This window comes from Nilaparvata lugens, chromosome X, assembly GCF_014356525.2.
Source record: "Nilaparvata lugens isolate BPH chromosome X, ASM1435652v1, whole genome shotgun sequence".
In the NCBI taxonomy this organism is placed as follows: domain Eukaryota; kingdom Metazoa; phylum Arthropoda; class Insecta; order Hemiptera; family Delphacidae; genus Nilaparvata; species Nilaparvata lugens.
This window is the reverse complement of record NC_052518.1, coordinates 81,801,867-81,818,945: the sequence shown is the minus strand read 5'-3', so window position 1 is coordinate 81,818,945 and position 17,079 is coordinate 81,801,867. Positions and strand designations below refer to the sequence as shown.

General features: G+C 32.8%; 1 long non-coding RNA gene across 1 annotated transcript; it reads right to left on the bottom strand.

Annotated features, from left to right (window-relative positions):
• Positions 1-214: 214 nt before the first annotated feature.
• LOC120354480 lies at positions 215-10,403 on the bottom strand. The gene is made up of 4 exons (XR_005573054.1): positions 9,254-10,403; positions 7,516-8,716; positions 6,071-6,192; positions 215-357 (listed from the first exon to the last, which is right to left on the bottom strand). It is a non-coding gene; the product is annotated as an uncharacterized LOC120354480 (long non-coding RNA).
• Positions 10,404-17,079: the final 6,676 nt, after the last annotated feature.

The following is a 17,079-nucleotide window of genomic DNA, read 5'->3' as shown; positions in this document are numbered from 1 at the left end:
ACAGAACCAACAAAGTTCTTAATAAGAGTTCGATGCTGTTGGGTTGAATATAATTTTAAAAATCCCTCAAGTATAAACCATCAAAACTCATTTTATTAGCTTCATGTCACTTGCTGTTTTATTCAAAACTACCTGAATTGAAGCAGTTTGCAGGAGCGATCAGAAGAAGAAGATATTATTATGAATAACATGAAATAAAAACATCAAGATGTACTGAAAAAATGAATATATTTTCTTAGATTAGTCCATCTCTTTCTTCTGTAGGCTACTACATCATACATGAATCATATCCATGGAATATTATTCATAGTTGATTTTCTTTGTCATCCTCTACTTCTGGCTGGTACACCTCTAGGCCTGAAATCAAAAAGTTATTGATAATTATTTATTATTCATTATAAAAAAAACTTTGCAAAGTGAATTCTGAAATTGATTGTTTGTAATCTGTATAAGTTTTTAATTATATTTTCTTGTAGCCCAGTCAATAAAGGTTTTTTCGATCCGAAAATTAAATAAAAGCTGAATCTTTTACCATCGATAGAACCCTCCCAGAGGGTCATTCTCCCAAAAGTCCCAAGAAATCCCCTTGGAGCTTTCCCCCCTAGCCCCCCTCAAAGTTGAAAAATGCAGGTAATCACGGAAAATCAATTATCTCTGTACCCATTGATCGGAAACAGTTCTATTATATGCCATTCGATTTGTTACATTATGGACTACAATATTAGTTATATTCATTTTTTCAATAAAATTAACAGTTTTCTTGATAAAATAATATATATGTGAAAATTTAGGGGGTTTGCGATTTGATTTTTTTGTTTTCTTCGGTTAACTTCAAAGCAAGTAGTTTTAAAGAAAAATGAGTCAAATAATTAATGTAGCCACTCTCATTGCAAATTCATTGATGTATATTGTTATGTATTTGCGATTCGATTTGACGCCGTGGAAGGGGAAACAGTCAACGCGGAACGGCGCGGCTGACTCTTAGCCATAGTAAACAGCAAACTGGAAATCAATTATCTCTGTAACCATTAATCGGAAAAAAAATCTATCATATGTCATTCGATTCGTTAAATTAAGGACTACGATATTAGTTATATTCATTTCCTCAATAAATCAAACAGTTTCCTTGATAAAATAATATATATGTGAAAATTTAGGGGTTTTTCGATTTGATTTTTGTTTTTCTCCGATCAACTTCGAAGCAAGTAATTTTAAAGAACAATGTGACGAATAATTATTGTAGCCACATTCATTGCAAATCCATTGATGTATATTGTTATGTATTTGTGATTCAAGTTGACGCTGTGGAAGGGGAAACAGCCGACGCGGCTGACTCCCTTCACCATAGTAAACAGAATAATACTGCTAACATTGCATCTCATTTACACTATGGCGCTCGAAACAATTAATTTTGTCTATTGTTTTGACATGCGCTGTATATGGATTTTCACTTTTCAATGCTCTAAAAAAAATATTACAATTTTCTTGATTCAACCATGCTCATGATAAAAATTAGGATTTCGTTGTTTGCTCACAGAATTTATTATATTGATTTGAAGTGTGCCTTCTCCATACGAGTCAGAGGTAACACAATTTGATAACTCTAGTTTCAGAAATTGATGTTTTTCAACGAAGTTTCATGATATATTATGTGTCCAACTCCTTCATCTTATCCTTATTTTGTGAAAAATGAAGATTCAAAATTTCTTTTCATAGCTTTTCTTGTGTTTTCTCTTGTTTCATCACTCTTTATAATTCAAACACTTGATAATGGGATGAATATCATCAGATCACGGGAACAAAAAAATAAAAGGGTAGGCCTACCTGAGATACTATATGAAACACTGTACTCCTGATAAATTGAAAATTTTCAAGCTGAAAGTAGATTAATTTGTTGCATATTCGGTTCAAATATCAACAAATGTTACCAAATATTACCAATATTATCACATATAGTGAGAACGAATTACTCTGAAGCTTTCTATTCTCACTTAACATGAAGAGGCAATACCAAGCCAGAATTGCAGTTCCGTTCACAATCATTATCAGAGCTTTCAAATTGATGCTATGTAAATTTAACTATAGATGCTATTCCCCTCTCACAATTTCCCTGTTTATCCTTATCGTGATTCAGAATGAAGTAGTTGATCTCTATAATCACAAAAATCAATGTACAGTACCTATAATAAATAGTAAAAATAACAAAATTTTTAGTAAGAATGCAACTTTTTCTAGGTACGAATTTCAAGGCTCATAAAATGACTTTTTCTCAATCACAGGCAGAAATTCCAATGATCATCATAATAGTAATTCAGTGAAAATTTTTGTATTGTACATTGTTCGACGTAAGATAAGCTACATCTTTAAGGTAATCAACGTATTTAGGATTATCATGTTTATGAATGAAAGCTAGACTGTGATGGAAGATAAGTCAAACTGAAATATAAACATTATATACAATGCATATTTCTGATCAACTATAATTACAAATGATAGTATCAAGCCGAAATGAATTGAGCAACTGAATTTCAAAGTTACTATCCACTGTTCAAATCGCACTGTGATTTCCTTTTACTTCCAAATGGATTGAATTACCTCACTCTTCAACGTAACAATTATTGTAAAAAAAAAAACCAGTGGAATGTGAACGTCATCCAAATAGCATTTGAATTTCAATTTTCAGATCATGAAATTCATAAAAAACTAATTCTAGAGAGTAGTGATGAATTGCAAACAGTGCAAATAACATTGATACAAAGCGATACAATGAAAATCAACATCGATGAATTTAATACTGGACTTATCAAATTTATATTACCGTTAATTTATATTATTTATAAAGCTTATAAAATGTAAAACTAACATTTGAAATTTTCTCTACTGGAGCAAAACATCGATAGAAAATAAAGAAGAGCCCATTATAAACACTTGTGTACTAGAATTCACTTGAACTAACTCATCACATCAACCCTTCAATGATCACAATGAACTAGAATGGAATAAAAACCATGAAATTGATAATCAGGTACATTTTTCAAATAGCTTCACCCAACTAAATCTGTGAATGCTAAGTCATAAGAAATCATGTTCAATAGATTTAATTTGAATGCTTCAAATAGAAAATTATCTTTTCTTTTGGTGCCCTAATCAAAATCAATTTCAATCAACATTAATCGACATAAAGAAAAGCTTCTGCCAACCTTGTGTAATGAATGACAAGATGCGAGTGGAGGTGAAAAATCGATATGTTAACAAAAATAATAGATGATGAATCATCTTTCAATTAATCTTATACGGTAGGGTACTTTGTGGTTAAATGTGAAACACTTCCATGATTTTCCTACCTTCTATGCATGCTTACTCTTCCTTGAATTGTATGTTTGCATGGCTTTCATCTTTAGAATCTACTGAATTTTCATATTGGACTGTCTAAATAATGTAGATTCAACTAGTAAGAACGGAAAATAAGCTACTTTACAGAGAGAACCATAGAAAGTTTCAACTCAACAAGCCCAATGTATAAATTTTTTATGCCTCAGCCGTCATATATATTTGGCTCAACTGAAGGTATATTATCAACCTGGCTTGGAGAATATTAACTGTAGAAAACAGCAAACACTGCACGCTATGATTTTTCAGGAAATTGCCACTGTTAACACTATTGTAATCTATGATTTATCTCAGTTTTTGACATTCATAACTTATGATAAATTTTAGCATAGAATTATGATCATACACACATAATTTGAATATGTATTATATTATGTAATAGTATGAATATTTTATCGGTTGCAAACAATATCTTTGTCTGTCATAGAATGCATGATTTAGCACTTATATAACAACAAAATGATTTTAGAGAATTTAGAGAATTAAAATGTGAAAAATTAGTTTCATCGCATGTCAAAACAATAGAGAAAATTGATTGTTTCGAGCGCCATAGTGTGAATAAGATGCAACTTAGAAAGCAGTAGGCCTACTACTGTATTCAACTGTTTACTATGGTGAAGAGATTCAGCCACGCCGTACCGCGTCGACTGTTTCCCCTTCCACAGTGTCAAATCGAATCGCAAATAAATAACAATATACATCAATGGATTCGCAATGAATGTGGCTACATTAAATATTTGTCTAATTTTCTTTAGATTATTTGCTTCGAAGTTAATCGGAGAAAACAAAAATCAAATCGAAAAACCCCTAAATTTTCACATATATATTATTTTATCAAGGAAACTGTTTGATTTATTGAGGAAATGAATATAACTAATATTGTAGTCCTTAACTTAACGAATCGAATGACATATGATAGATTTTTTTCCGATTAATGGTTACAGAGATAATTGATTTCCAGTTTGCTGTTTACTATGGCTAAGAGAGTCAGCCGCGCCGTTCCGCGTCGAATGTTTCCCCTTCCACAGCATCAAATTGAATCGCAAATACATAACAATATACATCAATGGATTCGCAATGAAAGTGGCTACATTAATTATTTGGCTCATTTTTCTTTAGAACTACTTGTTTCGAGGTTAATCGGAGAAAACAAAAAAATCAAATCACAAACCCCCTCAATTTTTACATATATATTATTTTATCAAGAAAACTGTTAATTTTATTGAAAAAATGAATATAACTAATATTGTAGTCCATAATGTAACGAATCGAATGGCATATAATAGAACTGTTTCCGATCAATGGTTACAGAGATAATTGATTTCCCGTGTTTACCTGCATTTTTCATGTTTTAGGGGGCTGGGGCAGAAAGCTCCAAGGGGATTTCTTGGGACTTTTGGGAGAATGACCCTCTGGGAGGGTTCTATCGATGGTGGGAAATTCAGCTTTTATTTAATTTTCGGATCGAAACTGCTTTTTTGGACCTTCATTGACTGGGCTATTGGGAAGAAACCCCCCAATAATGACAAAGTAATATTATATGAGAAATTCCAATAAACCAACAATCAGTTAAATTATTATTGGCACCAATCTGTAAGTTGTGTAATTCTGAATGATTGATTGAATAAATAAATAAATCTCCATGCAGGAATTGGGATTAATCAGTGTGCCCCAAGGTCAAAAGAACTTGTTGGTGAACAGCATATTTTTGGATACCATGAACAATTCATTTATTTCTGTGGTCAGTAGGCCTACTTCTCGACCGTTCGGTTTACTAAACTCTTCCAAATGTACTGCATAAAGTAATTATTGGTTCTATATTTAAAGAAACAAGTTTAATGAAACAAATCGAAATATAATCAATTAATTGCTTAATCTGAAATGATGATTATCTACAACATTATAAGTAGAACTAAGTGATTTGAAAATGAATACCAAACTGTAAATACATAAATCACAAAATAATGCAGGTATTTCATCCATGAATTCAATCATAAATTTTAAAAGGTGGAATCACTGTCATTAAAGCTATTATTCAGTGTTTTCTACCAGCACTTGCTGAGTGAATTTTTGAAGTCATCTATTCATAGTTCTAATGTATGGTCATTCATAAAGTTCAAAATTCACTCAAGATCAAGATGGACAGTTGAGAAGATTGTTTTAAAAACAATGTATTCACTTATCATTCAGGGAATAGAGCTGTTCATAATATTTAGGATTCCTTCCATAAAGAAATAATTTATGTAACAAAATCTAATAATGTGATAACATTAACATTTTAACATCAAATTATGTATTTAATGTTATCACATTATTAGATTCTGTTACATAAATTATTTCTTTATGGAAGGAATCCCAAATATTATGAACAGCTCTATTCCCTGAATGATAAGTGAATACATTGTTTTTTAAACACTCTTCTCAACTGTCCATCTTGATCTCATGTGGTTTCACGTTGTTTTGAAATATTGTATACTGTAAGCTATTAATAATTTCAAAATTCAGTCAGTTTTTTAATTATTTTAGTCACATACCATAGCTTTATGTCTTACTAATTGAATAACTAACATCAGATCGATAATAAAACATCGAAGTGGATAAACTTTTTAAAAAAATATGAAACTGTATAAAATGACATCGCCTATATAAAGTTTAAAAAATGAGTGGAATTTTATCTTACCTAACTTATTCTTATTCTAACTATGGGTTCCAATGACTTTTTCCATCCTGGTCAACAAAAAAGAATTCATATGAATTTCCTTTCGAGCACATTCTCTTCAATATTTTGTTTGTAAATGGTACCTGAAAAAAGAAACATATTTAATCTTTTAACATATATCCATTTTGGAGATAAAGTGAAGTTAAATCATCAATGATAATACATAGTTTGAATAAATTAGAAGTGGACTGGGCCTCAATAAACTATTTACATAGTGTATAGTATACTATAGCCTACTTACATTAGACTATATACTATACCCTACTTACAAGTATATAGTCTACTTACATTTTCTAGCACATAACAGAAAACACTTTAAAGTTTTATAATATAAATTAAAACAGGAGACACACGACATGGATAGATTAAAAACACTAAAAAACTTACATTACACACTCTCTGCTCAGTCGAGAAAAGGGACACAGTTCCTCGAAAATTTCCGATTCTAATGTAAGTTTCTCAGTGTTTTTAATCCATCTATGTTGTGTGTCTCCTGTTTTAATTTATACTATTTACATTGATATACCTGGGATCACGCAATATATTGATCAATAGAGCATGAATAAGTGTTCAAATACATTACTATTTTAGTTTTAAATGAGTTTGGCAGTCTTTCAATATTCAATTACACTGACTCTGATCAAGTTATTTCTATAACAATCTATGTAATTTTGTTTCCAAGTGAATTTAAATTAACTAAAAGAAGATTAATTTATGGATAGGTACCAAAGACAAAGTAAATGTTCTCATAGTCAGGTTAGTTTTGTTATTGTATTGATAAACTATGGGTTTGAAATATTTTGAGGTGCAACAATGATAATGGAATTTTAGGACTTAGAATGTAATGAAATACTTCAAAGTTAAATGATGATGTTATTTTCAATAAATCGGTTTGTGAAAACTACTAGCTGCATTATAAAAAATGTATTTTGTGATTAGGCCAACTCAATGAAAGTGTAAAAGATTGTTAGCATGAAATGCTATCTTATCTTATCTTGTAAAATTCAAAATGTTATCTTGGTTGAATAATGTTTTGAATCTGATCATTTCATGTTAACTTAATCAAGCAAGCTTGAATGAGTTTAAATCTAAATAGTTGATTACATTTCTCTCTTTCTTGTGATAATTATCTACCATACACAAACTGGCTAGTCTAGGCTTTACATTATTATTAAATCCTAGAAGTTATATTTCAAATAAATAAATAAACATTCATCAACTTCTAACTTCTTGAAAAATGAAAAAGATAGCAATTTAGACCTAGAGACTAGGTTATTAAAGGCCTACTAAAGTAGACTACCTGAATAAAAATTGTAAACATGCTGGTAGGCTACTTATAAAAATTATATTAAATTGTGTACGGTAGATCTAGCCTACTTTATTATGAGAAATTTAAGTCTACTTACTTGAATCCTCTATCACATCAGCAATTTTTAACCATATTCTATTTTTCAAATAGGTAATTCGTTGTGCAGGTCTGGAAAGTACAAAACTTTGAACTGTCGCATCAAATTTATAACGAATTTCACGCCTTTCTGTTGTAAATCCATTTTCAATTTCTCTTGTAAAAATTATATAAATAAAGAAACCAATGGAAATATTTTATACCTCAATTTTCTACTACAAATTAATTTCACAGTATAATAGTAGCAATCCGAAATCTGACAACCAACAGCAAAATAATATATCAAAACAAACCATCCAAAAATTAAAGATTGAGGTTAAAAAGAACATGGCGTCTGATCCAGAGAAAGATTATCTGCCGGTGTCACGTGATCAGAGCAGAAAAATATTTCGAAGCTGTCTGTTCCCGTCGACAGAATCCCGAAATTAGTTCTTTTTCGACAAAACGGTTCACGAGCAGTGATCGGTCGAAGCAAAATAGCATTGTGATGATAGGCCTTAAAATGAACGGCGAAATGAACGACAGTTCGTCTCTGATTTGAACAGTTCTTTTTTTCTGCTCAACTTTCTGCCGATGGGTGAACACTCCCATAAGAACAAATGTTAATTTAAAGTGAATTCTGTCGTCTGCCCGTTACGAAAACACACCTTTAGTCCATGCTATCTACCTGTGTTATTCCAATCTACACAATTAAAGCGAATTTCATTCATATAACTTATACATAAAAAATAAAAAAAAACCAACAAATGAAATTATCTTTTTTCAGATCTTCAAAGCTCGTTCAAGAGGGTTCGGTGGTATAATTGCAGCAATCGATGGGTGTCATATCCAAATAAAAAAACCGGCAAGCAAAGCAAGTACACTCAGTGATTCTTCAAGGAATTTGTGATGAAAATTGCAAATTTATTAATGTTTCCAATAATGCAATAAAAACCAGCAATTCCTATCATCATTTAAAATCACAAAGAATATAAGCAAAACAATTTATTCAAAATATTCCATAAATAATAAATTATAGAAATATCCTCCAAAATAATATGTGTTCTTCCAAGTAATGTAAGATGTACAAAATAAGCTGGCCAGTCTCCCGCCGACAACAATGAAGCATGTGGAAAGCTCACGCTTTGATCTCGATCATCGTACTTGGCGAATTCTTGTTAAGAAAAGCACATTTGTCGCACAGTGCATAAGTCTGCACGCACCTTTAGAACCCAATTGAAATAATCAAACATTTTATTCCATTCAAGTCCAGCAAGAAAGTAATGTAATCTTATCGATCGATATTCAAGACCAGCAAGAGAGTATATATTATACTCACAGCAAATTCTATCAACTGGTCATTAGTAATCGAATTTAACAAATCCAAATCCCTTCTTCTTGCCACTCTCCTTATCACAAATGACCGTGCAGTTTACAACGTTGCCAAAATTTGTGAAGTATTCTCGTTATTACGTTATGGATCTATTAAGTTTGAAATTTTTCACAAATGTTGAAAACATTTTGTCATTTAGTACTCACGGACTATTTGACTGGTTTGGAACGTGCAATAGGATTTAGTATATTTCAACAAGAATGGTAGGTAATGTAGGAATAAAAGCAAAAGCGGTAAAATGCATTGAGGAAACAAAAACAGGGATTATAATCCATAATGGATTATAAATTTTACACTTTCAGATTGTGGAATAATAAGAGGTTTGAGGAATTGGTAGTGGAACTACAGTATTGAATAAAATAGGTACCTGGTGCTTAGTTATTGAGGTTGCAGAAGTGAAAGGCTGATGCTGAAGCAAGCACAGATGCTTTTGAAGTTCGTATTTTGTTGAGACGTCTCTTTTTATATATTTCTTCTTTCCTATTCCTCCCATACTGAAAAGGAGAAAAAAAGTAATGAAGGAACACATAAAATGTTTTTTGTTTAGTCAGTCAATCAGCAATATTACAGTATTTACATAGCAGAGCAATTCGAGAATGTAATGAAGTAGCTTATCACTCTTGGACTAGGCGCCAGAAAAATAATTGAAAGAAGATAATATTATCATAGGCAGCCGAAGGGGGAGGGAGGCCTTGAGGGCTAAAAGAGAAATTTGTATTCAATTCTAAGAAAATTGATAAGATATAACAATAATGGATAAGATATAATAATCTACAGAGCTATCAGTATTCAAATTCAAAATTTGACCTTCTAAACATTGTGCTTTTGACAGAAAAACTTATACTTGTCGTTTTTTTAGTTGATAAAAATTTGAGAGGATCAATATATTCAGATTGAAATCTTCATTTAAAAAAAGATGAGAAAATTGGAATTTAAAGGTTCTCTGAGGGTTGCCATTTGAATATTTTGTTGCTTGTTAATAAATATATCATTCAGAAGCATTTTAGAGTTCACAATTTGAGAATAAGAAGTGGACCTTTTTATTTTAAATACGATTTCAGCTAAATCTGCTAAAAAATTAATGTCCTTGATTTTCAAAAACCACAATCTATTTTTTGGAGCTAGGAAGCTCATCAACATCTTTTTCGTCTTTACTCTTGAATTTTCCACAGAGCTCCTAGGATTAGAATTTCTCGTTCTCTTATCTAAATGTTGTTCTACTCTAGTGAACGAGAAACATATGGACATTTCATTCCTGAAAGAAATTTCAACCTCATATCCCTACAAAAAAATTGCCTATTTTTGTATTTTAGTGCGTATGCACTTGGTTTAAAATTGTAGAAGTGTTTTTTCTCATTTGTAGGGTATGAATTAATGAGTCTACATACAGGGCTGTAGAGAGCCGTGGCAGGCCCGCTGACTAGACCCGTAACGGGCCCCTACATATCTATACAATTGTTGATATAGTACTTGACAATAAGTAGTATAGTACTTAACGAAACACCAAATGGCCTACACACGACCACAATGCTATACAACGTTACTTATGTTACTATATTTAATATCATATTGAATATTGTTATCATATTAAATTGAATATTCTCTCTTTTCATTAGGATAATGGAATTACATAACATTAATTTTATAATAATTCAAGTATGTGTCTAGCCATGGTGGTTGAACATTTTTCACACGTGCCAGCAAGCTGAATAACCTCCCAGCCTCGGCAACAGTTACTGGCAAAGTGCAGAAAATCCTCAAAGCAATCATTACACTGGGAAAAAGGCTGGAAATCTTCTGTTCAACGACGACATTCAATAATTCTGAAGGATTCAGTTTGGCACCAAAGTTTGCTGGCTGGATGCATTTGAGATGTCCCATCTCTGAAATGAGCTCTACTTAAAAAACATCATTTATATACAGTGCTGAAGTCCATGTTTTAATCTGGTTACATAGCTCATCTGTTTGGAGCTTCGTATAAATTCACAGAAAACTGTACATTTTTTTGATTCTCTTAACAGATGGAAACCGAGAAGTCACACTTCCAATGATAGTGTCCATTAAAACATAGAAAACATGACCCTTGAACCGGTCTTCTGGAGTTTCATTCGAACCAGCTGGTCATACTGGCCACTCGGTCATTATTGAATCAGGTGATATCAAATAGGGAAAGTTTCAGTAAAAATAATTATTCAAGTTGACTGCGTTTGTATTGCTGCTTTAGTCATTTTATCAATAGCTCAGAGGTTCCCAAACTGTGCGCCGCAAACTAGTGCCAGGTGCGCCGCCGTTGTCTGTCAAAGACTCAACACTACAAAACAGTGAGGATCAGTCTGTTTGTGTGCCGTAAAAAATATTAACAATCTTACGTAAAGTAAGTCAATAATAAATTACTATTAAGAATAGAAACTAAAAAATTGATTATAATAAATAATGCAATGCGATATAAATAAATTATACTAGGTGCGCCGCCAAGCCATATCTGTACTCTAAGGGAGCCGTGGGTCAAAAAAGTTTGGAAACCTCTGCAATAGCTCATTATATAACTCATTATACTCATTTAACTCATTAACTTATTTATATAACTTATTTGTAGGTTTTTTCATTTCTTACACAGTTACAAACAGAAATATATTTTCTCATTGATACCTAGCCGCCGGGCCCCCCTGGGAAGACGGCACCCGCGGATCCAGACTTACCTGCCGTACCCTCTCTACGGGCCTGTCTACAGATGAAAATTACTAAGGTATTGCAATTATTCAAATGCCAATTAATTGATTATTATTAAACGAAAATCCAAATTAAATGCTGTAAATCAACCCTAAGACTTCTGCTACTGCAAATATTGACAACAGGGTAAACAGCTAGATGGAAATTCGATGAGCGCTACTATTCAATAATTATTTGTCAGCCCGGGAATTTGTCTTCGGAGTGATTCATAGCATTTAATTTGGATTTTTGTTTAATAATATTATTATTTATTGATTATAATATTATTATTATCATTAGCATTTGAATAATTGCAGTATTTTTGTAATTTTCATTTGTAAACTTGCTGGCCGTTTTTGCTGAAAATATTCAAATTCAGAAATATCCACAGAAAAACCAAGGTCAGACTTTATAAAACCATAGTCCGCACTGTCTAGTAACCTATGGAAGTGAGGTGTGGGCACTAACATGTAGGATTGCAAACACTCTGGATCGCTGGGAAAGAAGAATGCTAAGGAGAATATTTATGGAGCTGTAAGTGAGGGAGGAGTTTGGCGAATAAGGAATAATGATATGTGTTGGCGCAACATTATAAGGAGCCACCCCTATCCATGTACATTACGTTGAAGCGCCTGCAATGGGCAGATCATGTCAGACATGAGGACCCATGTATAGACGACATAGGACCAGGTCCTATGAAAAAAGCAAGGCTGAGATGGATGGATGGAGTCTCAAAGAATGTAAGAGATATACTTCATGTGAGAAATTGGAGGACGGAGGCAAGGGATCGAGATGGTTGAAGAGGCAGGATTCAGGAGGCCAGGGCTCGATTTGGGCTGTAGCCATCGAAGAAGAAGATGACTGGCTGGCCGCTATGACTTCGTATAAAATGGTCGCTGCTATCCAGAGATTGTCAGTTTGGTGTAAGGGTGAGCATTCTTACTTGGCATGGGTATTTCCATACTTTATGTAATGTATTGGCTACCTCTTATGTGGTTTGTCTTAGCAACAGATGTGAATATAAGTTTGTATAAACATTCACTGAATAGATTGATGATGGCTTGATAACTTATCTTCACTACACTTTCCTCCACCACATGGGCTAGGCAGCATCCTCCACTACCCTCTTCTGCCTCAAGAGTGAGTATTACAACTTGTTTTTGTGCAGCCGTTGGAAGGAAGTGTGAAGAAGGCTGACTTGGGAGATGTGACTCCAGAGAACAGTGCCTCAGTCCTGCTACAGGGGCAACAGCAATCAACAAGAATGGCTAAGCTCATCACAACCATCCTCCAAACATAGAAGACTGACCTTCATAGGAGAATGAGCCTAAAAAATCGGATGAAGCATTTAAAAGCTTAGGAAACAAGTGCCAACACTGAAGTGATATAAAAAGTTCGCCGACGCTTGGGATAGTTTTAGCCAAGAGTTCGTCGCCTCGAGTCTGGCACAGCGTGCATAAGGGCATGTCGACCCCATAGGAAAAACATTGACTTGACAAAGAAATAGCTATTTATGTATTAAGAGCGTAATGCGCGACTTTATCGCTCGCGCAAAACAGTTATCACGCGACGCGAAGCGATAAAGAAGCATTACGCGCGAATTACATACAACATTTTTTCTACAACTGCCCAAACCTGTTAAATTACTTATAACGGCGGAGTTACAATTACCGACTTTTTAGGTTAAGATCTGACTTTTTGGCGAGCTGCTCACCATCAGCTGATCAGCGAGCGTAAAGAAACTCTTCTGCGCATGCGCGAATGATAAGCAAGCGTAAAGAAAATCTACTGCGCATGCGCGGATGGTTGGCGAGCGAAAAAGTAGATTCTCCTCAGAAATAAGCTGTTTTACGAGGACAATTGAGTATGTAAATTCTTTTTTTACACGCAGTTGTAGAAAAATAGTTTTATCAAACCTGAAATAGTGTTGTACCTTAATTAAAATGTAAACTGCAAGTACAGTAGTTGCTCTGTAGCTTTGCTTATGTGTTCTTGAAACGGCATATAGGCAAGGTATAGTTAGCGGGGTGATATCCATGCCTTCACAAAAGCATTATGCTCTACCGTTCCTATAGATGAAGGATGCTCCCTAAAGAGCTTCCTTCAGTTTGCCCTTCTAATGGAACTCCTATAATAGCACCTACTTAACATGGTAGATGCGCATGCATATTAACGCTACAGAATTTCAGCAAAAACACCTAGTCTCGATCATGATTCTTTATTTTTTAATAAATGCAGTAAATTCTCTTAATTTAATACACAATATGTAGGCCTATATACAAATTATCAGAAACAAAAAATTTTCTCGATTGGTTACTTTTTCATGCCATGAAAATTTCAAGTTCCTTGTAAATTTCTCGACTGAAGTACCTCGCTTACAAGAGATCATTGACTAGTTTCTAATTAAATTGACAAAATTGGCATCCTCCTACATTCTCATGACTTACCAAAGCTTCATCAATTTCTGGTGGTTAGTTTGCGAGTAACTGTGTTTCAAACAAAAAGAGAACACTATTTACATACCAAGTCCCATTCAGGTGTCATTCGTTAGTGTGATATCTCAATTTTTCGTTATTTGTGTTTATTATCTAAAATTATCAAAATAATTGAAATAATATTAACATATTGCCATTTAAAAGCCAAAACCTAACTTCTCCTTCTACCTCTAAAACTCAATTGAACAGAGCCTTTCAAGTTATGCAAGTTATGTTCATACACTAGAAAAATTGGAGCTCTCAGTTCTGAGGCACTTCCTCTGATTCTTATTAAATTCTCTATTTGTCTTATGTATGAGTAGATTTCTGTTGAAAATTCAAAGGTCAAAAAGATGCGTAATGATTAATTTTATGAGATTAAGTTTCTTTTAGAGCAATATTAGGAAATTTCGAATAATGATCAACGGGTAGTATTTTGAATTTCTTAACGGGTAGTAGTGAACTCTAGTGGCCCTCCGCCGGTAGGCAAAGCTACAGGACGGCGACTATAGATATAAGCCTGTAATAAATTAATATATCTAACTGATAAAGTGAGATTCACTTTGAACGGTCAAAAATTGGAGAATGAGAGAGATTGATGTCTTTCTATAAGGAATGCTGACAGCTTGAAGTGGAATCTGACCATATAGGTAATTGAATGTTATGCAGTAGGAGTAGGACAAAACACAATTGAAAGGATGATGCTAGACCAAAATTATTTTCACTTTACCATCTCATTCACTACATATTAATGTATTGTAAAACTTTCTTATATTTCAAATGAATTACAAAGACAGTGGAAGAAGAAAAATTAAAAAAGTCCGGTTTCAAGGGAGGGTGCTTGAAAGCAAATCTTTTGAGAACCACTGCTTAAAAATTTGTCTTTGAAACTGAAGAATAATTATTATGTTTCCCATTTATTAATCCCTAATAGATAATTGGAAATATGAAAGTGCCCAGTGTGCATGCAATTCGTGCAATAGCATTTGTGCATTCGAAGAGAATCATTCTAGATTATTTTAAAAATTCGTATTCTCCTGTAAACTTTGGGTTAATACCTACTAGTTTCCTATATAGTATTTTCTACCAACTATAGACTAATGTAACCGCTGGCTAATACTGTCGAATTGTTCTATTCCTACAAAATAATGTATTTGTTAATTGAAATTAAAATTTTGAGTTATTTGTTTAATGTTCAAATCAATGTACCGGTATGTTTTAATTTGATTAATACAAATAATGATACAGATTGAGGAATTGAAAATGAATTGATTCGTACTCAGAAAATATTATAGTATTTATGCATTCAATATGAAATGAATCATGAGAGTATTATAATTCATGCAAAGTCAGGGTGGCCACCCATTTATAATGAAAAACTCATGTGTAATTCCCGGTTTTCCAGAGTAAAATTTCAATTTTCCAGGTAGTTCCGGTATTTGAGGAACAAGATACATTCGTGAAGAATTTATTATGGAAATCTTCAGTTCTTCCATGACGAATTGCGAATAGCGTATTTAAATTTCCAAAAATTTTTTCACTGTTTTATACTCAAAATAAGCTAACACATCGATTGAAACCAAAAATTAATGTGGAATCTATTGGGCCAACAGTCTTCAGTTACACCCTTACACCATAAAAACTTTATGATAGCACCAGAGGAACTATCAGTACATTAAGAAACATTAATAAAACATAGGCTAACCTAAAATTATAGGAAGTTTACCAATTAAATATGTTACTGTACACTTCTTTACTAGTTAATTAATTGAAATTTATGAAAAATTCATGAGGAGTTCACGGTATTTTTCCCGGTTAGTAAAATCATGAGGAATTCAAGGTTCTCCCGGTTGGTGGCCACCCTGAAAGTATTTATATGCCAAATACAGTAAAGAGATCCAATATAGAACAACACTTAGCAGTAAATATGGATTATTCTAGATACAGTCGATAGCTTAAACCTAATGATGATTTTTGATATTCTAATATTGAATTTACAGTTTCCAACAATTTTATGATTTTCTTTCTGGAGTTGGGAAACAGAATCTAAATTATTGGAGATTGGTATGCGAAACTGTATTTCTTCTATAATAAAACATTGACCGCGCTAAAAATAGTCAAATGATTATTAAAAACACAATATAAAAACATGAAGTACCCTTTTATTCAAAACATTTCAAGTTCAAATGAAATAAACAAAAACAATATTGAATAATCTATGTTCATATTTTTTATAAAATTATACAACAAAAAAAAATTATATGAACATAGATTATCCAATATTGTTTTTGTTTATTTCATTATTTGAACTTGAAAATGGCCAAAAGCCGAAACTAGTTGTTTGAAATGCTTTGAATAAAAAGGTACTTCATGTTTTTATATTGTGTTTTTAATAAGAGTAGTCAATACAAGTTAAGTGATTTTATAGCCAAAGGAGTTTGTTTAAAAGTATGTTTGTTATTTTGCTTCCAAGGACAAATACATTATTCATATTAGTAAAAATTATTGTCGGGTAACATCAAAAATATGTGGAACTTTTTCTTGTAGATCGAACACATGCGTGTGTGAGCGGTATGAAATAGATTTACTTGTGAACCGGAGTAAAGCTAGATATTAAATACTCAATTCCCAATAAAAAATTATTCACATCTAAACCAACACCTGACTTAATTGTTCTATCGAAGAAACTAGTGGCGTATTCTCAAGGCTAGGTGCGAACCTTAACTAGTTTTAAGAAATAAATTTAATTTCAAAGAGGTGGAAAGTTTCGAAAAAACATTAGTGGCCTCGTAAGCTAGCTCCTTCTGAGCGATAGTCCAGAGAGACAACGGCAATGTTGTTCTCGAAGGAGGATGAGTAGGTTCAATGCAGTGGGTTCATTTTTCATTGCAGTGAATTGAAGCTACAGCAAGCACTCTGGTAAAGCTAGTCCTAGCCCGAAAATTGGCGTTCACAGCCGACTGAAAGCGAAGCGAGTTGAGTCGCATAATTGGTTTACAGGTGAACTCGT